Source organism: Danio rerio, chromosome 2 (genome assembly GCF_052040795.2).
Source record: "Danio rerio strain M-AB ecotype USA chromosome 2, GRCz13ab, whole genome shotgun sequence".
Classification (NCBI taxonomy): domain Eukaryota; kingdom Metazoa; phylum Chordata; class Actinopteri; order Cypriniformes; family Danionidae; genus Danio; species Danio rerio.
This window is the reverse complement of record NC_141022.1, coordinates 52641652-52665659: the sequence shown is the minus strand read 5'-3', so window position 1 is coordinate 52665659 and position 24008 is coordinate 52641652. Positions and strand designations below refer to the sequence as shown.

Below are 24008 nucleotides of genomic sequence, written 5' to 3'. Positions count from 1 at the left end.
GTAGTTGACGCTGATTGGTCAGCTTGTATTTTTGTTTATTGTTTTGTATTTCATTATTTGAATGTGTATTAATATATGTTTATGTTACAAATTTCATTGTTTGCGGTTGGCTTGAGTGGAAGGTCTCATGATTCTCTTTGATTGATTCAACCTGCGAGAGTTTGTATGGTCACTCAGCATAGTGAGATCTCAATGCAAACACCTGTTAAATGCTCCTGCTTATTCTACAGCTGGTTATCAGGCCGACACGGTAAACTAAACCTTGTTTTGTATATTATTTGTTTAATTTGATGTCCTGTCGATTGTGTTTGTGTGAAACATTTGGTTTGTTTATTTGTTTATCTTTTAGTTTTCACAGTGTTCAATAAAGGAAATGCATATGGACATCAGTATTTGGAAGCGTGGACTGTTTTAGTGAAGTTTAATCATAAACTAATTTCGAGAGGATCACGTGCTTATGATTTATCACGGCCGGTCTCGTATTAGCTAATCACTATCTTCCAATCATATGAGCCCTAAGCTACTATAAATAACCACAGTTTTTGGTCCATTTTATCTTCGTTTGGAAGAAACCCCCCTTCCTCCCCTATTCTCCTCCTTTACCACTGATCGGGCGGCACGGCGGCCCAGCGGTTAGCACTGTGAGCCCTACAGCAAGAACATTGCCGGTCCTGGTCCCGCCAGGCCGGTAGGCATCTCTGTAAGGAGTTTGTTTATTCTCCCCGTGTCCGCGTGGGTTTTCCCCGGGGTCTCTGATTTCCTCCCACCATCCAAAGATATACAACATGCATAACAATCAGGCAATTGTCTAATCCCTTTTTTTCATGTGTTCCCTTAGCTACAGCTGGAGTTCGAAGATCCACTGAGCTCAGGCTCTCCTCTCGCTCTACCAACGGGAGGAAGCCCCAGGCTCGAGGATCCCTTGAGCTCGGGGCTCCCTCCCGGGACAGCAAGCCAAACAAGCTTTTGATAGATCATCAGTTAAGTGTGAACTCTTGAAATAATCGGTGGGTAGCTACAGACTCAAACAAATGAAGTTGAACATTGCTAAATTTCAGATGTTTGTTTAAATTCAGCCCATAAAAATAGTTTGCAACCACTTACTTTTAGAAAAAGTAAATTCAATGAATTATTTTTTCAGTGAACTCCACGATGTCCCAATACAATTCAATTGTGTGGAACTGAGCATTTTTACAGTGCAGTTCATATTAACAAATGCTGTTTTTAAAGTTTTTCTTAAAGTTTTTAACTGAAATATACAGCAAATCAAATCCTTATAAAAAACTAAGTTAGTTTTTAGTCTTTTAAGCTTACATTTATACAAAGCTATTAAATTATTAACATGATTATTATGCTAATAACTTATAAGAAATGAAATTCAAAGCTTTCTGTAGTCATACCTCCATCATATGTTCATTGTCACATAATCCTTCAAAAATCTTTTTTTATGATCAATAAATATTTTGAACATGATGCATAATCATTTAGAGATCCTTTTATAATTACATAAAAAAATGTAATGTAATTACTTTAACAATTAAATAGTTTTGAGATACCTTTTCAGGATTTTTGATGAATAAAAACTTCAAAGTTCAAAAGAGAAATGCTTATTTCAACTTTTGTAACATTATAAATAAATTTAAAAACTTTATCATTTTAACACATCCCTGCTCCATAAAAACATTGTTTTTAATTCATTCAATAATTTTCCTTCAGCTTAGTCTCTTATTTATTAGTTATAGCCACAGCGGAATAAACTGCCAACTATTCCGGCATGTTTTATGCAGCAGATGTCCTTCCAGCCACAACCCAGTACTGAAAAACACAAAATCACGCTCATTCTCACACACACTACGGCCAATTTAGTTTATCCAATTCACCTACAGCTCAAGTCTTTGAACTGTGGGGGAAACCGCAGCACCCAGAGGAAATCCACACCAACACGGGGAAAACATGTTATATCCACACAGCAATGCCAACTGATCCAGCCGGGACTCAAACCAGCAAACTTCTTGCTGTGAGGCGACAGTGCTAACCACTAAGCCACCATGCCACCTTGTTTTTGAAAAACGGTGTCTAATAAAATACTCAGATTATATGTCCCAAATCAAATTGTGAACTAGAGACAAAATCACAGGTTGCACGGTCGCGCAGTGAGTAGCAAGTTCGCTTCACAGCAAGAAGATCGCTGGTTCGAGCCTCGGCTGGGTCAGTTAGCGTTTCTGTGTGGAGTTTGCATGTTGTTCCCGTGTTGTCGTGGATTTCCTCCGGGGGCTCTGGTTTCCCCCACAAGTCCAAAAACGTGGTACAGGTGAATTGGGTGAGGTAAATTGTCTGTATATGTGTTTGAATGAGTGTGTGTGGATGTTTCCCAGCACCGGCTTGCAGCTGGAAGGGCATCCGCTTTGTAAAACATATGCTGGATAAATTGGCAGTTCATTCCACTGTGGTAACCCTAGATTAATAAAGGGACTAAGTCGAAAAGAAAATAAATGAATGAATGAATAAATTAAACAAAATCACCAAGAAAATAAAAAAGTTATTAGTTGTGTAATGCAACTTGTTAACTTTTTTATGTCAGTAATGTAACGTGAAAACCTTTTTCAACCTGAAATAAACTTTAATTGAACTGAAATTCATTTAAAACATACTTATTTTATTTTAGCCAGTTGCCATAGCAACATTCATAACTTTCATGTAATGTTAATGTTCATGTTAAAACTGTTAATTAAGAGTTAAGTAGTTTACTGTGTAAAAACTGCTCATGATTAACAGCCATTTTTCAATTTAATTAATCTTTCGAAATGCATTACGATGTCGCAAATTAAAACTGAAATTTTCAAAGTATAGATTTTAACTCAAATATACACATATTCTTTCACTTTATTCCACTACAGTAACATACACACTATATTACTGATGTTCAGTGGAACCTGCAGTGAAAAAAAGTGAAAAATTGAATGCATCTACAGGAGTAATAAAAGACCCTGTAGTCCAAAAACGTTTTGCATGTTAAACCATAAACCACAAATATCATTTCACAGGCAATTCAGCAGTGTGCATACTTGATCTCACTCCCTATTTATAAACTGAAGTATTCAAGCATTAAAAAAAAATCAAAACATTGATAAAAGATTGCCTAGATTTTGCTTTGTGTCCATGTTGAGTCACCATACAGAGTATATACAAATTAATTTATGGATTATTTTACATTTAAATTAATGGTTGCTCAAAAAAATCTGTCTTAAATGTTTCAAACTGTTTTTTTCTTGGTTATAAATATTGAAGGGATTGTTCACCCATAAATGAACACTTACGCACACACACACACACACACACACACACACACACACACACACACACACACACACACAAGTGGTTGTTAATTTGAAAAAGTGAATGCATCTACAGTAAAATGTAAAATATATACTCAAACACTGGCTGTTTCTCAATATGTCTTGCGTCTTGCGTCCTCGTGTTCTCGTAAAACGTCATTATCAGCTGCCTAAGTTCAGTTCCAAGACCGCAAGTACGGAGGACGCGTGAAACTTCCTGGATGTATTCTTGATATCGAGGACGCACTGATGCAGACTTGAGCACCGAACTCGCTCTGGAAGTCCCAGAAGTCATTCCGACTGGAGGTGGGAAGCGCAGCATTTTATATAGATTTATTATTAAAGTTCAGAGATATCACTTATTTACCTCATGAGTTTCCCTAAATGAAACGGTGAAAGTAAACATTAACATGAATATCTCAATAAAGGAATAAACACATTAAGGGTTGTTTGTTTGCTGAAATTCGTATTAAAATCTGTTTTATTTATATTGTGCAGAGTATATTTATAATGTTTTTATGCAAAGTATATATTTTGAAGAGGGGGGAAACGATAAATAGCTGTATGAATGCTGTAATGTTTAAATAATTTACTATTTAAAATGCGTGAAGGTCACATGACCATCAGGAAGAACGCAGCATCGCATTTCTCAAAGGACGCGTTCTCTGCCCTCACGGTTTCCTGAGTTCGTTCTTCCGAGGACACCTGGCAAGACCGGTCTCCACAAGGACGCAAGTCCGTTCTCTGCGTTCTTGGAATTGAGAAACAGCCACTGTCTTGGAGGAGTCCTGCAGATTTTAGCTCCAACTTGCCTCAACACACCTGCAAGGACGTTTCTAAAAAGCTTAGTAAGAGCTTGATTAGATTAGATTAGATTAGATTCAACTTTATTGTCATTACACATGTACAAGTACAATGCAACGAAATGCAGTTTAGGTCTAACCAGCAGTGCAATAGCAGCACGTGCAGGATACAGGAATAAGTTATAAAGTGCAGTTATAGAAAACTATGGTGATATTTACAGATGGATGTACTATGAACATTATATACAGGTTGGATAAGCTATGAACAGATTTACAATATATAAATATATGTGCAGGTTGCTATTAATAATCAGTAGTATGCAGATAAATAAGCATGATTACAAGTGTATATGTATAGTGGGTGTGTACATAATTACAAATGCCCATATGCAGTGGGTACGTACAGTTCAATAAGTAAACAGTTCAATGTGGTGCAGTGAATGTGCAAATTTTAAACGTGCAAATGTTAAACAGTGCAGTTATTGCGAGGAGTTTAAGTTAGAGGTGAGTGGGGGGTGTATTGGGGGGGGGGGGGGGGGCAAAAGAGACAGTGTGGGGCAGAGTTCAGGAGGGAGACAGCTCTGACGAAAAAGCTGTTCCTCAGTCTGCTGGTTTTTGTGTGGGGGAGCCTGAAGCGCCTGCTGGTGTGTCCAGCTAGCCCAGGTGTGTCTGATTGGAGCTAAAATCTGCATGACACCAGACCTCTTGGACTGAGATCGAGATCCCCTACTATAGAGCCACTCTACATTTATTTTTGAATGATTTTTCATTTAAATTAATGGTTGTTTAAAAAAAAAAAAGTCTTAAATGCTTTAAACTGTTTTTCTCTGTTATAAATACTAAAGGATTCGTTCACCCAAAAATGTAAATTTCATTACAGAGAAGTTGTTGTGAACTTGAAAAAAGTAAACAAGGCTGCATTTACACTGCATGGTTCGAGTGACCCAATTCCGACTATTTTCTCCCATGTGGCACAGATTTGGCCCATGTATGTGTAAGCATGAAAAAAATCACATGGATTCCGATTTAGTCAAATCAGATTCAGGCCTTGTTCATATGTGGAAATTTATCCTATATATATTGAATCCGTGCCTTTGTGTCTGCAGTGTAAGCAGGTAGATCGGATATTCATCTACCAATGCGAGTCAAGCGTCATTAAAAACAGTAGCCAATGACGTCAACTCTGAAGCTTTCATTTCATTTTCAGTCCAAAACCTTACATTTCATATACTAGAACAAAAAAAGTTGTAATATTGTTATATAGCACATTAGTATTCAAGCATGTTAGAGAGCGAGAGAGACAGAGAGAGTGTAACATCCACCACGTAAACAAAAAAAAACTGTTGCATATATCACATGCATAAATCACGCCATGGACATTACATTAAGTTGCCTTCTGGTTTAAAAAAAAAAAAGAAGATTAAAAGATGGCAAAATGAGAACTTTTCTGTCATAAATGATAGCAAAACAGTATAATTAAAAATAAAATAATACTGCGAACAGAATAAGGCCCTATCCCAAATCAAATCTACCCCTTAGCACTTCCCCTTACCCCTACCCCTCGTTTTGCGCATTCATGTGAAGGGGTAGGGGTATCCCAATTCTCTTTAGCTTGAAGGCATGAAGCTAAGGGCAAATGGTAGACACCCCTTCAAATGGAGATTTTTCAGGACTACAATCGAAACCAAGGGGTAAGAAAATTTCCCAGAATACACCAGCCAAGAGGGCAGCATAGCTGCACTCGGAAGTAAGGAGATCCACAAATTAGTCATGCTTTTAAAAACCTTAAATAAAACCCCTAAATTTCGCAATCTATAATCCATAATAATATCTCCTGTATAGCAGTTCCACAACATTCTGACCCTCGATGACACTCGAATACCCTGTCAGAAAAGTCTAGTGGCTGGGAATGTGCTTTTTACAGTGTCTGCTATAATGGTAATGTTGTTTTTGTGGTTTTACATAGATGATGTAGATGTTTACATAGATGTCCACTGTGTAAATGTTACGATCTTATTGTCACATTATATTGTTATGATAACATCATATCATTGCCTTCGCTAAATTCCTGAATATAAATACCAAAAAAATAACGCAACTGGAAAAACTACAGCAGTCGCGATCATCGATCTTATATGATGCAAGAGATCGCAATGACATATGATGACATGTGCAGTTGCTGTAATGTTGTCCCATTTTTTAGGGATAAATTTTGAAGCCCTTCCCCTTCACACTCTTTTCAAGAGCCAAGGGGAAGGGGTAAGGGTACAAAAATAGAATTAGATTGGGCCTAAATAGAGATAAGAACATTCTTTTATTATCAGCTGTCAGTAAGGATGGATGGATGGATGGATGGATAGATATTCATTGAGTGCAGTGTAAATGCAGACAATCGGATACAAGTCACTTTTAAAAGATGATGTAAGCGGGTCATCAAAAAAACTTGGATATGGTCAGACAAAATCAGAATTGACCATCAAGAGATCTGCAGTGTAAATGCAGTCTGAATAAAAAAATATTTTAAAAAACATTGTAGTCCATCATGCTGCACGTTAAACCATAAAACACAAATATCATGTCACAGAAGACTCAGCAGTGTGCATACTTGATTCCTATTTCTAATCTAAAGCTTAAGAATCAATGATAAACAAATCTAAATATAGATCAAAATATTGCTTAGATTTAGCTTTGAGTCGATTTTATGGCATCATAAAGATTTATATATCAATTTAGAAATTATTTTATATGAAAGGTTGCTCAAAAAATCTCTTAAATGTTTCATTCATTCATTTTCCTTCAGCTTAGTCGCTTTATTCTTTAGGAGTCGCCACAGCGGAATGAACCTCCAACTATTCCAGCTTATGTTTTACACAGAGGATGTCCTTTCAGCTGCCACCCAGTACTTGGAAACATCCTTACACACTCATACAATACAGTCGATTTAGTTTATCCAGTTCACCTATACCACATATCTTTGGACTGTGGACGAAACCACAGCACCCAGAGGAATCCCACGCCAACACGGGGAGAACATGCAAACTCCACACAGAAATGCCAAGTGGCCCAGTGGAGACTCGAACAAGAGACCTGCTTGCTGTTAGGCGACAGTGTTAACCACTGATCTGCCACCCTTATTTTTTTTTTTTTTTTTTGGGGGGCATAAATATTGAAGGAATTGTTCAGTCAAAAAACTTAAAAAGTGAATGCATCTGCAGTATACAAAAATCATTGTAGTCCAAAAAGATTGTGCACGTTAAACCATAAAACACAAGTGTCATATCACAGGAGCCTCAGCAGTGTGCATACTTGATCTCACTCCCTTCGCAGAACAGATTTTCCAGATGGATTCTCATGTGTGGGGATTTCAGCTTCAGCCTCGGATATATTCAGCAGTATGATGTGACTCATTAAAGTTTAAAACACACTCAAAGACTACAAACACGCCGAACCGCAGGATCAAAAGCACATGCATGCATTTTCTCAAGGGCTGTTCACATCAAATAGCACAGCTTAAATAAGACAAATTAGCAAATTAGCAACACTCCGTAATCTTGCGCTTCTTAAATAAATAATAAAAGAGTTTAGACGAAGCCTGAAAAAACAAGCCCTTTCTGAGCGCGCAATGCAAATATTTTTTCAGGCCTAAAAACAAGACTCTGGAAGCCCCTGATATCCCTCAAAAAAAGAAAAACGCGATCAAAGAGGGGAAAAAAGAGAGAGAGGGGAAGACTTTTTAGTAATATTCCTGTCAGGCAGGTTTTCATCACCCTTGCTTCTGTTGCTGAGGAGATGAGCATCAGGAAACCATTACGGCTGATATTTTTAGGCAAGCATCGAAACAGATGCTGCTTTGATATGGAACGGGGAGAAAGTATCCGATTCTGACATCTACAAATTGGACACAGGTCAGTGGCAAATCACTGCAGAAAGTGTTTTTTAGCATGGGCCCTGCAAATGGAAAACCTATGTGCGAAAACTGGCAAAAACGTGACAAATCACCACAAATGGCAGCAGGCCACACCGCACCATAAAACACTATTTCATATTAATCAAATGGCTGAGATAAAATGATAATTCTGCCTGCGGCTCTCGAATTTGATTGGCGGTTGTCCAGTTGGTGATTGTGGAGGGAGAATGGAGTGAAAGCTCACTGATGTCACATTTAACATGTATGAAAAGTTACAATGCTCATTTTTTATTGTATAATTACACACTTTTTTATTGTTTTGCAGTCATGTATCTGTTGTTTAAAGCGTAATTTAAAAATAACAATAATATCTGGTGCTAAGAAAAAAAATAATCGTGATTAATTACATTCAAAATAAAAGTTTTGACATACATGAAGTCTGTGTACTGTGTATATTCATCCTGTGTATATAAACACACATGCATACACATATTTATAATACAGATTATATATAAATGTAAATATGTAGTAAATTGTTTTGTTTCTATGTATGTATGTATGTGTGTGTGTATGTATGTGTGTGTATCACAGGTATGTGTATCACATGCAAAACAAATGATGTCTAATAATAATAATCCTGCAGTTCTTTTCTCAAGACACAGATCTCACAATTATGATCTAATTGCAATACAAGGTTCAATTTTTTTAAAAACACCAGATATACCTTGGGCTAGTAGTTTTTTCACATTTTGTTTAAAAATTTTACAAAACTTCGACAGAACCTTCCCCTAGAGCAGTGATTCTCAATTATGGTCCTCAGGCCCATCTGCCTTGCACATATTGTATGCATTTCTTACTTAAGATACCTGATTCAGACCATTTATCGTTAACAGAGGGATCTATGAACTGATCCTTGTGTCAAATATAAAAGACATACAAAATATGCAGAGCGGGTGGCACAAGGGCTGGATTTGAAAACCACTGCCATAGGGTTAGCCAATGTTCAACACTCCCTGTTCAACACCACCCACATGCGCGTACACACAAACGCACGCACGCATGCATGCACGCACGCACACACGCACGCACACACACACACACACTCACAGGAAGACAGACAGACCTTTTATTTTTGGGTGAACAATCTTTAAGGAATGCTGGATTTTTGGAATTTTAGTTTTAAACATTACTTTTAAAACACCAACACACTTTGGATAAACAGTTTATTCACATTATTGTTTAATAAATTACTAAATTCTGACAGAATCTTACCATAAAGTTATCCAATGTTTAGCACTCTCTATTAGTCAAAAACTAACTTTAAAACTTCAAAAATACACAAACACACACAATTTTCATTTTTGGGTGATCTATCTGTTCCATTTTAGGAATTTTTGTTTTAATTGTCACTTTTTAAAACACAAGATATACCTTGCACTAATAGTAAATTCACATTATTGTTAAAAAAAATGACAAAATGTTGACAGAATCTGGCCATAAGGTTAGCCAATGTTCAACACTTCGTATTAGTCAAAAACTTACTTTAAATATGGGCAAAAATGCGCACACACACACACACACACACACACACACACACACACACACACACACACACACACACACACACACACACACATACACACACATACACACACACACGCGTGCACACACGCGCACAGAATTATGTAACCATCTTATTAAGGAATGCAGCATTTTAAGAGTTTTAGTTTTAAACATTACTTTTAAAACACCTGACACACGTTGGACCAACAGTTTATTCAAATTATTGAGAGATTTTTTATTTTTGGGTGAACTATCCCTTTAAAGAGCGTTCCTTTTTAGGAATTTAACATTAAATGTTGCTTTTAAACACATGAGATATACTTTAGACTAAGTTTATTCACATTATTGTTAAAGATGACAAAACTTTGAGAGAAACTTGCCATTAAGTTAGCCAATGTTCAACATTGCTTATTAGCCAAAAACTAACCCTAAACCTGGCCAAAAATACACGCAGACACAGAATTTTCATTTTTGGGAGAACTATCCCTTTAAGGTACATTCCTTTTTAGAAATTTTTGCTTTAATTGTCACTTTTTAAAATACAACATGCACTTTGGACCAACAGTTTACCAGTTTATTTACATCATTGTTTAAAACATTTAAAACTTTTATATATAACCTTACAATAAGAATAGTCAATGTTTAGCATTCCCTATAGAGTGAAAGAACTATGACCTCAGTTTGTATGCAAAAACCCAGAAGTGAGTTAGCATTTTAGCAGTTTCGGTTCCCTCGTTCCAAAGTATATGTCATTACATTATATGTCATCAAGCTGATCTGGTCCGGAGCGCAGCTCGCTTATATTGGACATTTGGATTTGTTTGTGATTTAAGTATTTTCATAAATAGTATTTTATAGTTTGTAGCATTTTTCTAATTGGGAATTCATATTGTGTGTAGATAATACCTTCACTTGTAAAGACCGTCAGGACAGATTAATCTGTTGATCATTTATTTTAATTAAACAATATTATGGAGATACTGTTTACCAGTGCAGCCTGTCTCTTCCCTGCTCTCAGTAATGCAAACGTGTGAATGAATGTGTAAAAATACAGACATAATAACTGTCATTTTAATCATGTGATTTTTCGTCTGTTTTTTATTTATCTGAACATAAACTCTGTCAAAACGGCAATATTTATACACCTCCATAAAATTTAAAGCATGTGACTCTATGAGCTGCTTCTCGCTGTACTTCGTAACATTAAAATAATATTGAATGTTGTTCTCCATCTATGATGGAACTTGCAGGCGTTTAATAGACTTGTCCCTCACGCCTCATTTCTGTCGTCAAAGGTAAGCGGGCTGTGTGTGCACGTGAGTGATATACTTATTTATTTAAATATGTCTTGTGATAATATTATGTAGGCACATTTATACATACAGTTTTAAAACTTTTACAACAACTGGAAAGCAAAACAGATGTATTTCCACTGTAAAAACGATCCAAAAGGCACATAGATGTGTGTTTTTGTGTACTTGTTTATAATATATAACGTGGATTATAATATAATAAACTGAGAGAGATTAACTCATTGTCATGGACTATATTTCTAAGCTTGAAAAGTTGTCTGTAGCAGGATGGTGCTGACGTCACAGGCGAGCGCCCCGAGGGCACTGTAGTCCATATAGCCTAATGTTAGCTTTTCAATTCTTACTTTTGCATTTAAGATCCAAAAGTGCTCAAAATTGTATTTTCGTGTGAGGATTATATCCGGCTGGACAAAATGTTTAAGTGTAATGAACAGTGTTTGAACACAGAGCTTATTATTCGCAATCTTATGGGAAAACCCTATGAAGATTTTATGAAGGGAACCAGTTTTATGCTAGCAGCCGATTAGCCTACAAGGTGACGTCATAGTTCCTTCATTCTATTAGTCGGAAGCTAACTTTAAACTGGTCAAAAATCCACACATACACACACACTTTTTACATTTTTGGGTGAACTAACCCTTTAAGGAACGTTATATTTTAGAAATTTTAGTTTTAAATGTTACTTCATAAAACACCAGACACACTTTGACAAAGTAAACACTTAAACAGTTCTGTTAAAAAATTGAAGGCAAAACTTCGTATAACTGGCCAAAAATAAACGCAAAATTTTCAAACAACGTGGTTGTACTGTCTCACTAGATATAAATGTGTAAGCTGCTTTGGATGAAAGTGTCTGATAAATAATGCTAAAAAAGTAAACTCACGTTAGTTTGAGCCAGTTGCTGTGTGTCGAGCAGGTGAGCATCCTGTAGGCCTATAAAAATTAATCACATCACAGTTTTACACTTAAAAGTAAATCAGCTTGCTTACATTGAACTATGAATATCACCCTGAGGAAACAAAGAGATTATTTAAACAGAAAAACGCATACTAGCGCTTTAAGCAGATTGTACTTTAAAAGAGCTATTTAATCTAATTAGACTACTTGTTTTACCTTTGGCGGACTCGAACAAATTTAATGGACGCTGCTGTGGAGTATAGGTAAAAATAGACTCAAACACATTAAGGTATCCCTGGAGATGCACTGAAAATCACAAACAGGTTTATTGGATGTGGGATGTGATGATGTGTGAAGATTGTGGACAGCGGATCTGCGTTGCGTTTCAATACAGAAAGACTCTCCTGCCACCTAGCGCTGGCTGTCAGTAGTGCTTCAAAAGAACAGCACAATATTATAAATGTTTTTAATGTCACTTGTGAACAATTTATTGCATCCTTGCTGGAAAACAAGTACAATCTTTTCCGTTAGCAAAATTTACAAATAACAGATCTATTCTGTTCATCAAAGAATCCTGAATAAAGGTTTTTTCCATACTATAATTTTAATTATTTATTATGCATTCATTAATTTTCTTGTCAGCGTAGTCCCTTTATTAATCCGGGGTCACTTGTGATAAATTTATTGCTTCCTTGCTGGAAAACAAGTACAATCTTTTTAATTAGCAAAATTTACAAATAACAGATCCATTCTGTTCATCAAAGAATCCTGAATAAAGGGTTTTTCCATACTATAATTTTAATTATTTATTATGCATTCATTAATTTTCTTGTCGGCTTAGTCCCTTTATTAATCCAGGGTCGCCACAGCAGAATGAACCACCAACTTATCCAAACAGTTTTTACGCAGTGGATGCCCTTCCAGCCACAACCCATATCTGGGAAACCTCCACACACACATTTACACACACACACTCATACACTACAGACAATTTAGCCTACCCAAATCACCTGTACCGCATGTCTTTGGACTGTGGGGGAAACCGGAGCACCCGGAGGAAACCCACACGAACACAGGGAGAACATACAAACTCAATACAGAAACACCAACTGAGCCGAGCCTCGAACCAGTGACCCAGCGACCTTCTTGCTGTGAGGCAACAGCACTACCTACTGCGCCACTGCTTCGCCCCGCATCATGCATTCTTGCTAGGGAAAAAAGTTTTAATTTCTGTCCAAAGATTCTGATAAATTCTGTTTTTTTTTAATTATATTCATCGAAGAATCCTGAATATAACTTGAAATTAATCACTAAATGAAACCTTTGGGAAAATATAAAACTAAATATTTCTTATTTTCATTGTAAAAAAAAAACTAAACTACAAAATAATTTAAAATTATAGTCATATTTATTTATTTTTTTAAATTAACAAAAATTACTATACACTCAGAAGGTATGAGATCTGATATTAGGGGAGATCCTCTTCAAAATAAAAAATAAAAAATTAAACATTTGTACATAAAGGGTTTATTTTAATAGGAACAATTCTTTATAAAGGTTTCCCCATGACAGCTCTCTAACTTTTTATTTTACTTTCATTTACTTTTTATTCATGAGAGTATTACACACTGCAATAGTGTAAAACCATCTTGGTTATATCAAAACAGCACTGCAATGACCAGCATTATTTTTACCAAGCACTCATCTAAACCAGGGATCACCAGTCTCGGTCCAGGAGGGCCGGTGTCTCTGCAGGATTTAACTCCAACTTGCCTCAACACACCTGCCTGGGTGTTTCAACTATACAGTAAGTATACCTAGTAACACCTTGATTAGCAAGTTCAGGTGTGTTTGATTAGGGTTGGAGCTCAAATCTCCAGGAACAAGTTTGGTGACCACTGATCTAAACCACTGCATATTTAATCAAATAAACCCATTCATTCAAATTAACTTTGCCAATACTATATATAAGGGTGGTGCAGCGGGTAGCACAATCAACTCACAGCAAGAAGGTTGCATGGTTCGAGCCTCGGCTGGGCAAGCTGGCCTTTCTGTGTGGAGTTTGCATGTTCTCCCAGTGTTTGCATGGGTTTCCTCCGGGTGCTCTGGCTTCCCCCACAAATCCAAAAACATGTGGTATAGGTGAATTGGGCAAGCTAAATTGGCCGTAGTGTATGTGTGTTATTAAGTGTATGAATGCTTCCCTGGGTTGCAGCTGCAAGGGCATGCTCTATTTCTGTATTAAATGTTTTAATTAGATGCAATATATTTCAGTAAACAGCTTATTTTCAGTCAATAAATATACAGTTTAAGACAAAATTATTATATGAGTGATGTCTGACAGCAATGAAATGTTTCCTATACCGTTTTTATTCTGGAAAAAGTCCTATTTTAGTTTGCCTGGAATAAAAGTATATCTGTTTTAGCTTTAATAAAGGTCAATATATTAGATTAATTTTGTTTGATTGTCTGCAGAACAAAACACTGATGCCCAATGACTTGCCTAATTACCCTAATTTGGCAAGTTAAAAATGAATTCAATTCAATTCATCTTTATGTGTATAGCGCTTTTAGATTGTGTCAACGCAACTTCACATAGAAGAATACAGTGAATTAAAACAGTGTCAGTCCAGTTTTCAGAGTTTAAATTCAGTTCACTTTTGATTAGTTCAGTTCAGTGTGTTTTAATATTTCCTCTGTTTGTACACAAAAACTTAATGTGTGCTCTCAAATATACATCGCTGATTTATATTCTCTTTTTTATAAGAACAAAAGTGACTGTTCGCTTTATGTGTTTTAATTTTAGTTGTTTAACCTTGATGTTCAATAAATTATCAGACAGTAGATAGAGTGTGTTTTCTTCAATTATCTTAAAATCAAGTAATGCATCCTTCATTCAGAAATCTTTTACTTGTAATATGTGAGCATATTTACAAAACTTGTCAGTGAACTATGAGGTCAGAAAAAGAAATTATAAAATAAAATAATCATTAGTTAATCATGATCGAGATAAAATACTCAATTTATCGAGATTTAGATTTTAGGCCAAAACGCCAAGCACTAATCTGTCGCCTATATAATGTCATTTCATTCCACCACAAAATAATACCACAATATCTTTACAACTTTCCTTTATTATTCAACCACAGTACATCACATCTTCCGGCTAAAAAATAAAATGTTACCCAACACACACAAAGCATCTTACATCATAGGGGGAAACACCATAACCTCTTTAAACAGACGTGTACCTGGAAATATACAGTAATATTCTTCCACATCTCCATACAGATATGTGAATTAGTGTGACTAGAAATACAGCAAATTAGCTTTATAGCGCTATACAAAAAATTGTGAGTCACCACAGAGTGTTTTAGAGCGGTGCTGCATCATCTAAAGTGTCAACCCTTCAAATAATCACTATGTGGAGTTTTGTGCGAGACCAACTCTATCTCACGGCGATTCGTAACTTTTTAGATTTAGTGGCTAATTTGTATGTATTTGTACGATCCCATTCCTACAATTCATACAAATCCCCCAATGACAGTTGGGTTAAGGGGTTGGGTTTGGTGCCATGCCTCCTTTTAAAACTCTTACATGTTCTTACGACTGAACTCATATGAATTTGTATGAATTAGCTACTCAACTGACAAAGCATAAAATAGTTATGTTTCCTCGTGAATTCGAATAATCTCATACATACTATTCTGATTTTCTCATCCCCTAATGATGGTTGGGTTTAGGGGTAGAGTTTGGTGCCAAGCTCGTATATTTTGGTATGACTAAACTCATTCGAATTCGTACAAATTAGCCACTAAACTGACAAAACGTTAAATAGTTACGTTTCCTTGTGAATTTGTATGATCTCATGCATACAATTTTGTACAATTTGCTCATTCCCCAATGATGGTTTAGGAGTGGGGTTTGGTGCCATGCCTCCTTAAAAAAATCATATATCTTCATGCTAATTAGCCACTAAACTGACAAAATATAAAATAAAATAGTTATGTTTCCTTGTGAATATGTATGATCTCATGCATACAATTTAGTACGATTTGCTAATCCCCCAATGACAATTAAATTTAGGAGTGGGATTTGGAGCCACGCCCCTTTTGAAAATTGTACGTTTTCGTAAGATTGAAATCATACATACTCCTCAAAATTAGCCACTAAACTGACAAAACGTAAAATAGTTACATTTCCTCATGAATACGTACAATCTCATGCTTCAATTTAGTATGATTTTCTCAAATCTCAAGGATAGTTGGGTTTGGGGAGGGGTTTGGTGCTACACCTCCTATAAATCATACATTATTATAAGACTTAACTTGTAAATTTGTAGAAATTAGCCACTAAACTGACAAAATGTAAAATATTTACGTTTCCTTGTGAATTTGTATGATCTCATGCATACAATTTCATACGATTTGCTCATTCCCCAATGACGGTTTAGGGGTGGGGTTTGGTGCCATGCCCCTTAAAAAAAATTTACATTTTCATGCAAATTAGCCACTAAACTGACAAAATGTAAAATAGTGATGTTTCCTTGTGAATATGTATGATCTCATGCATACAGTTTAGTACGATTTGCTAATCCCCCAATGACAGTTACATTTAGGAGTGGGATTTGGAGCCACGCCCCTTTTAAAATTGTACGTTTTCGTAAGATTGAAATCATACAAGTTCCTCAAAATTAGCCACTAAACAGACAAAATGTAAAATAGTTACATTTCCTCGTGAATACGTACAATCTCAGGCTTCAATTCAGTATGATTTTCTCAAATCCCAAGGATGGTTGGGTTTGGTGCTACACCTTTTATAAATCATACATTATTATATGACTTGACTTGTAAATTTGTAGAAATTAGCCACTAAACTGACAAAACATAAAATAGTTATGTTTCCCCGTGAATTTGAATGATCTAATACATACTATTTAGTATGTTTTTCTCATTCCCCAATGACAATTGGGTTTAGAGATGGAGTTTGGTGCCTAGCCTCCTTTTAAAAATCATACATTTTGGTATGACTAAACTCATACGAATTCGTACAAATTAGCCACTAAACTGACAAAACATAAAATAGTTACGTTTCCTTGTGAATTCGTTTAATCTCATGCATACAATTTCGTACAATTTGCTTGTTCCCCAATGACGGTTGGGTTTAGGAGAGGGGTTTGGTGCCACGCCTCCTTTTAAAAATCGTACATTTTCATACAAATTAGCCACAAAACTGACAAAACTAAATAGCTACGTTTTCTGGTGAATTCGAATGATCCCATACATACAATTTAGTATGAATTTCTAATCCCCCAATGACAGTTCGGTTTAGGGGTGGGGTTTGGAGCCATGCCTCCTTTTAAAAATAGTACAATTTGGTATGACTGAATTCATACAAATTCATACAAATTCATACAAATGAGCCTTATAGCGCTATACAAAAATTGGGTTTAGGGGGGGACAGTTGGGTTAGGTGATGGAGCTTGGTGCCATGCCTCCTTTAAAAAATCATACATTTTCATACGAATTAGCCACTAAACTGACAAAACATAAAATAGTTACGTTTCCTCATGAATATGTATGAACTTATGCATACAGTTAAGTACAATTTGCTAATCCACCATGACAGCAAGATTTAGGGGTGGGATTTGGTGCCACGCCTTCTTTTAAAAATTGTAAATTTTCGTAAGATTGAAATTATACAAATTCATACAAATTAGCCACGAAATTGACAAAACGTAAAATAGTTACATTTCCTCATAAATACATACAATCTCATGCTACAATTTAGTACGATTTGCTTATCCCCCAATGAAGGTTGGGTTTAGAGGTGGGGTTTGGTGCCACACCTCCTTTTACAAATCATACAGTTTTCGTAGCCACTAAATTGACAAAGCATTAAACAGTTACATTTCCTCGTGAGTGTAAATGGACTCAACCGGCTCTCAGATGTTCGACATTATTGCTCAGATGTTGTTTAGAGATGTTAATATTAATAACCGTTCTTATAAGAGCTCTAAAAAGCAAAACGAAAAAAAAAACATCCTATAACGTCCTTTTCATATATCAAGCTAAAGTCATAATATACACAAACCGCACACTATATAATTAGTCCATTTTCTTAATTCGTTTCTTATCTATTACATGCATACTGATATTGGATCATCGCCCGCCTGCTTTTTAACAAAGTTTGCTATGTTCTTTATTATGAAAGGTCATTTCTGCAACGTGACAAAAGCATCTATAATATATTGCAGAATTCTATAAATGTAAGATGCAAACAGTCAGAATCCAATGCTATGAATTTGTAATTGAAAATAATTGTAAGATACTGCAAGATGTAAACACATTACTGAGAATAAAAGTCAGATTAGCAAGATGTAAACTTAGAAATGCTAAATCTGCAATAATATCTTGAAATTCTGACTTTCACCCCCCCAATTTGTACAATAAGCTCATATTTTTCCTTTTTTTATCATTCTGCATTGAAAGACCAAGTCAAAAAAAATTATTTACTGATATAAATTTAAAATTCTGTGAAAAGGGTTAAGAAAATTGTTAAGAGTCTTCCATTTTACGTCCAATTCTGAGCTTTTTTTCTTGCAATTCCAAAGTAAAAGATAACTCTACGTTTGCATCTCACAATTGACCTTATTCAAAATTTCCAAGTCAGAATTGCTATATAAAAGTTACGACTAACCTTTTTATGAATTGTTTTAATCCAGTGGCAAAAACAAGCCTCAATTCATTGATTTAGATGCTATTACGAAAACTTTCATTCCTAAAGCCAGATTAAAGCTGGTTTTGTTTTACTGGCAGAATTTTGCTAGCAAAAATGCAGTGTTTTTATATCGAACATTTTGTTCCTGAATACACACTGCATTTTACAGGATCTTAGGTCATAAAATGTATTCAAAGTCTTTAGAAATACAGACATCATGATGAAAAACTGGGTGAAACATAGCAAAGAAGATGTTAAACAGGCTGCGATGTCTGTTAAGAATATTCACCTAAAAATCCTCATTTACTCTCCTTCACAGTGTTACAAACTCATCTTTTTTACACTGAAGAAATTCTGAACAAAAAACACCATTCAAAAATCATAAACATTGGCTGTACAGTTGATTTGCATGAATAAAAATGAAATATTTAAAGGGACAGTTCACCCAAAAAAATTTGTTATTTGTAACTATGACTTTTTCATGCATGGAAAGAAAATACTTTCATGCACTGTAAAAAATTCCTGGTTGCCCTAAATGTTTAAACTAAATCAAATTAACCTTATGAGTGAATTATAGAACTAATATGATGTTAAACTGACCTAAAGCAGCTTGTGTAACTTATTGAATTGAGTGAGAACATAATTAACTTAGTTTAATCTTAGTTTAAACTTAAACTAAGTTAAAACTTAGTTTAAGTTATAATGACCTAAAACAAATGCTGTCAGGACTAATAGATCATTTTATTTTTTATTTTATTACAGCGTATAAAAACCAAACAGATTTATTTTCCATTCATTTCAATTGCTTGGACAAAAAAAATAAGTAAATTAAAAAAAAAATTCAATAGAAGTCAATAGAAATTGAAATTATTTTCACATTTCTGTCTTTTCTTTTGTGATATGATTAATGTTAAACTCTGTATTGCAAGAACGACAACATTTATCATATAATTGTGTATTTTTCTTCTATCATTTTTAACATTAAGACAAAAAAGGCAGATTTGCAAGATATAAATATGAAACTGAAAGGAAAAAAAGACTTTTATTCTTATGAGTTCAAAACCTAAAGCTTATATATTTTGTTTCTCACAATCCTGAATTGATTTACAAGCTGAAATTTGTGAGTCAAAAGTGAAAATTGTGAGAAATACACTGAGAACTTAGTAGATGAAAGGTCAGAATTACATTTGTATCTCTATTCATTCATTAATTCATTTTCTTTTCGGCTTAGTCCTTTTAATAATCTGGGGTCGCCACAGCAGAATGAATCGCCAACTTATCCAGCATATGTTTTTATGCAGCGGATGCCCTTCCAGCTGCAACCCATCTCTGGGAAAAATCCATACACACTCATACACTAGGGACAGTTTAGCCTACCCAATTCACCTGTACCACTTGTCTTTGGACTGTGAGGGAGTAACCGAAGGAAACCCAAGTGAACGCAGGGAGAACATGCAAAACTCCACACAGAAACGCCAACTGACCCAGCCGAGGCTCTAACCAGCAACCTTCTTGCTGTAAGGCGACAGCACTACCTACTGCGCCACTGCGTCACATTTGTATCTCCATTTGAATTGAAATAAACATAAAAATGAAAGTAACATAGAATTGAGACATAAACTCATAATTCTGATAAATAAAATCAGAATCCCACGTTTGTATCTAGCAATTCATAATTATTTTAACAAATTTAAGCTATTAAAACAAGAAAAAAAGTCAAAATTGTCAATTTTTTTTTTTTAAATATCTTGCAAATACAATCAGTAAAACTCCCTATTTTTTATCCTAACAATTCATTATCTGAACACAAATAAAAATTATATTATTTAGCTTATTTAGTATAGTTTTTAGAGTAGTTCTGAGATGATCCTTTCATTGCTTAAAGAAAAAAAAAAAGTCCCTAACCCATTTTTGGGTGAACTAACCCATTGAAAAAGGGATAGTTCCCCGAAAATGAGCGATTCTGTCATCATTTACTCATTCAAAACCTGTCTGGGTTTACCTTCTTCTGTCGAACACAAAAGAAGATATTTGTAAGAATGTTGGAAACCTGTAACCATTGACTTCCATTTGTTTTTCCTACTTTGGATGTCAATGGATGTCAATTTTCATCATTCTTCAAAATATCTTCTTTTGTGTTCGACAAGGTTTGGAACCACTTGAGAATGAGTAAACAGTAAATAAATGATGATATTTCAGGTGAACTATCCCTTTAAGTAAAACAAAAAACACTTCTATCCCTTTAAAAAAATGGCTCTTAATCAGTGACAGGTTTGTTCGTGTGTTTAGCAAAGACTTGTCAACCTTATAAAAATAGATCTGCAAGTTCATGTTAAATATCCATTGAACACAGAGGAGTATGTCTATTACTTTATCGAGAGAAGTGTCTGCTATAAATAGCTTGATATACAAACCGGTTATGCAATTAGAAATAGCAACATAAACCAAACTAAAGGAGGAACGTGATTTGGTGACCTGGCATGCATTAATATTAAAAAACTGTCACAGTTGGTCCTCTCGCAGACGTAAACACAGACGAGAGGTCAGCAGTGCGTGGAGGTCACGACCCCACTCTGAAAACTGCCAATCACACGTCAGTCTGGGCTCGACTTGGGCTTTAAAGGTCAGAGTTCATTTATGCATCATTACATCGACGTGCACGAGCTGAGAGGAGAAGTGAATGAGAAAAAACGGTGACACTTTCTGTCGTGCTCAGCGGGCAAAATGACACATAATGACGTATTCAAAGAAGGTTGTGACCTCAATATTTACAAATTCAGTTCAGATCTAACTGCTTAACCGTGATACACAGGACATATCACAATGTCATATCAGATTGAACATTTCACGTTCGCCTTACAGAAGCTGCTCCGGGTTTAGTTAGTTTTTTTTTTGCACTTTAGACCATCTTCACTAATACCCTGTAAAAAAAAATAACCGTAAATTTGTAGTTTACCGTATTTTGTGATTCATGTTTTTATTTTTTATTATTTATGCTTTTGAATTGTATTATGGGACCTTCAATCTTTCCTACAAACAACTTTTTAAGATTGAAAAAGTGACTTTTATAAACATTTTTAACAGTTTCCAGTGACATATTGTCTGGGTTGGTGTTTTACATTATCCCAGAAGACACACAACATCATAAGACGATAATATTAGGTTACATTTAGGTCGCCAGCGTCTAAGGACGATGTTATTTTGACGTCCAATAATGACATGAAATGACGTTGATATTTAATTGTTTTTAAGGTTGTGCTGGAAAGTGACCAAAATCCAACTTTGAGCCAATATCTTAAACCAGTGGTCACCAAACTTGTTCCTGGAGGGCCGGTGCCCCGCAGATATTAGCTCCAACCCTAATCAAACACACCTGAACAAGCTAATCAAGGTCTTACTAGGTATACTTGAAACACCCAGGCAGGTGTGTTGAGGCAAGTTGAAGCTAAACCCTGCAGGGACACCGGCCCTCCAGGACCAACATTGGTGACCCCTGTCTTAAACCAACGTCATGCTAATGTGAAATACTGACATTTATTTGTCATGTATGTCAACCAAAATCCAACATCTGATAGACGTCATATTGGTCACATCCACACAATGTCAAGCTGGAACATCATCAGATGCTGATGTAATGTTGCTTTTATGTTGTGCTGAACAGCGACCAAAATCCAACGTCGAGCCAACATCTTAAAGCAACGTCATATTGATGTCAAATACTGACATTTATTCGTCAGGTATGGCAACCAAAATCCAATGTCTACACCAGGGGTCACCAAACTTGTTCCTAGAGGGCCGGTGTCCTGCAGATTTGAGCTCCAACCCTAATCAAACACACCTGAACTAGCTAATCAAGGTGTTACTAGGTATACTTGAAACACCCAGGCAGGTGTGTTGAGGCAAGTTGGAGCTAAACCCTGCAGGGACACCGGCCCTCCAGGACCGAGATTGGTGACCCGTGGTCAACACAATGTCAAGCTGTAACATCATTAGATGTTGATGTTTTGTTGATTTTAGGTTGCGATAGAAAGTTACCCAAAATCCAATGTCTTTCGCATATTGGACAATGATGTTGGCTTGAAGTTGAGTTCTGACGTCAACTTAATTTTCACTTCCAAACAAAATGCAACCTCTGACGACATTGGGGTACATTGTCAATTCTGACGTCAAGTTGACGTCCTGTGCCTATTGGAAGGGTACAAATCCTTATAACTTGCCAGATCATTTTCTGTTAATTTACGGACTTATTTCTCCTTATATTATTTCAAACTACTAAAATGTCAATAAAAGTCACTTTGTTAATATTTTACTTTTCAAGATCAAAACTCGATGGAGCAGAGATCAACATCCCATAATCCATTTCACAACTGTAAATAAACAATTGAAAATCACAAAATAAGAAAACTGTTAATGAACAGATATTTTTCACAATGTAGAAAAACAGAACAGAAAAACACGACTTTAAAAAGGATCAATGCAATGTAATGAGGAAAATAAGAGCATGATGCACTACCTTTCAAAAGTTTGGTATCCTTACAATTTTACCTTCCCTTTTTTTCCCTCACCAAGGCAGCGTTTAATTGGTAACCGGGTTTTATTAGGTAATACAGCATTTATTCCTTTTTGTCAATGGTAATTAAGTTGTTTGTGTTAACTCACAGTGCATTAAATAGTGTTACTTACGTACTCCCTGGGCCATTTATATCGCAGTTGATATGTAGCCGCACAATATTGGTGTTTCCTAACGTCTAATTTTTTTTTATGAGGTGAGTTGTTAGCCCAACGCTCAACCAGGAAATACACATATACACTTTGGACAATTTAGCTTACCCAATTCACCTACAGCACATGTCTGTGAACTGTGGGGGAAACCGGAGTACCCGGAAGAAACCCACATCAATACGGGGAGAACATGCACACTGCACACAGAAATGCCAACTGACCCAGTCGGGGCTCAAACCAGCGACCTTCTTGCTGTGAGGTGACATCACTACCCACTGCGCCACCATGTCACCTAACTAATGTTAACAACCATAAATTTGGGTTTTAATAACGCATTAATAAATGCTGATCTGGGATTTATTAATGCTGTACAGGTATCATTCGTAGTTAGTTCATATTAGTAAATGCAATAACTAAAGAAACCTTACTGTAAAGTGTGACCCTTTATTTGGATTTCTTTTTTTTTTACATACAGGGATACAATCACTGTAATACAGTGAACTATATTTAATATAATTTAAAATAACTAGTTTCCCAGAGATTGGTTGCGGCTGGAAGGGCATCCTGCTGCATAAACACTTGCTGGATAAGTTGGCGGTTCATTCCGCTGTGGCGACCCCGGATTACTAAAGGGACTAAGCCGACAAGAAAATTAATGAACGAATAAAATAACTAGAATGTGTTTTATATGCTATTTATTCCTCTGATTCAATTCAGCAGTTTTGGCATCATTACTCCAGTCTTCAG

General features: G+C 35.7%; 1 protein-coding gene across 12 annotated transcripts in view; it reads right to left on the bottom strand.

The window, feature by feature from the left end:
* The window catches only part of sema6ba (sema domain, transmembrane domain (TM), and cytoplasmic domain, (semaphorin) 6Ba), a 269128-nt gene extending 256992 nt beyond the window's left edge, over positions 1 to 12136 (bottom strand). For all 12 annotated transcript variants that reach the window (XR_015477841.1, XR_015477843.1, XR_015477840.1 and 9 more), the window contains exons 1-2: positions 12036 to 12136; positions 11806 to 11855 (exon numbers count right to left, since the gene is read on the bottom strand). The gene's annotated coding sequence lies outside the window, so the exon portion shown is untranslated. The remainder of the gene's footprint in view (positions 1 to 11805; positions 11856 to 12035) is intronic.
* Positions 12137 to 24008: the final 11872 nt, after the last annotated feature.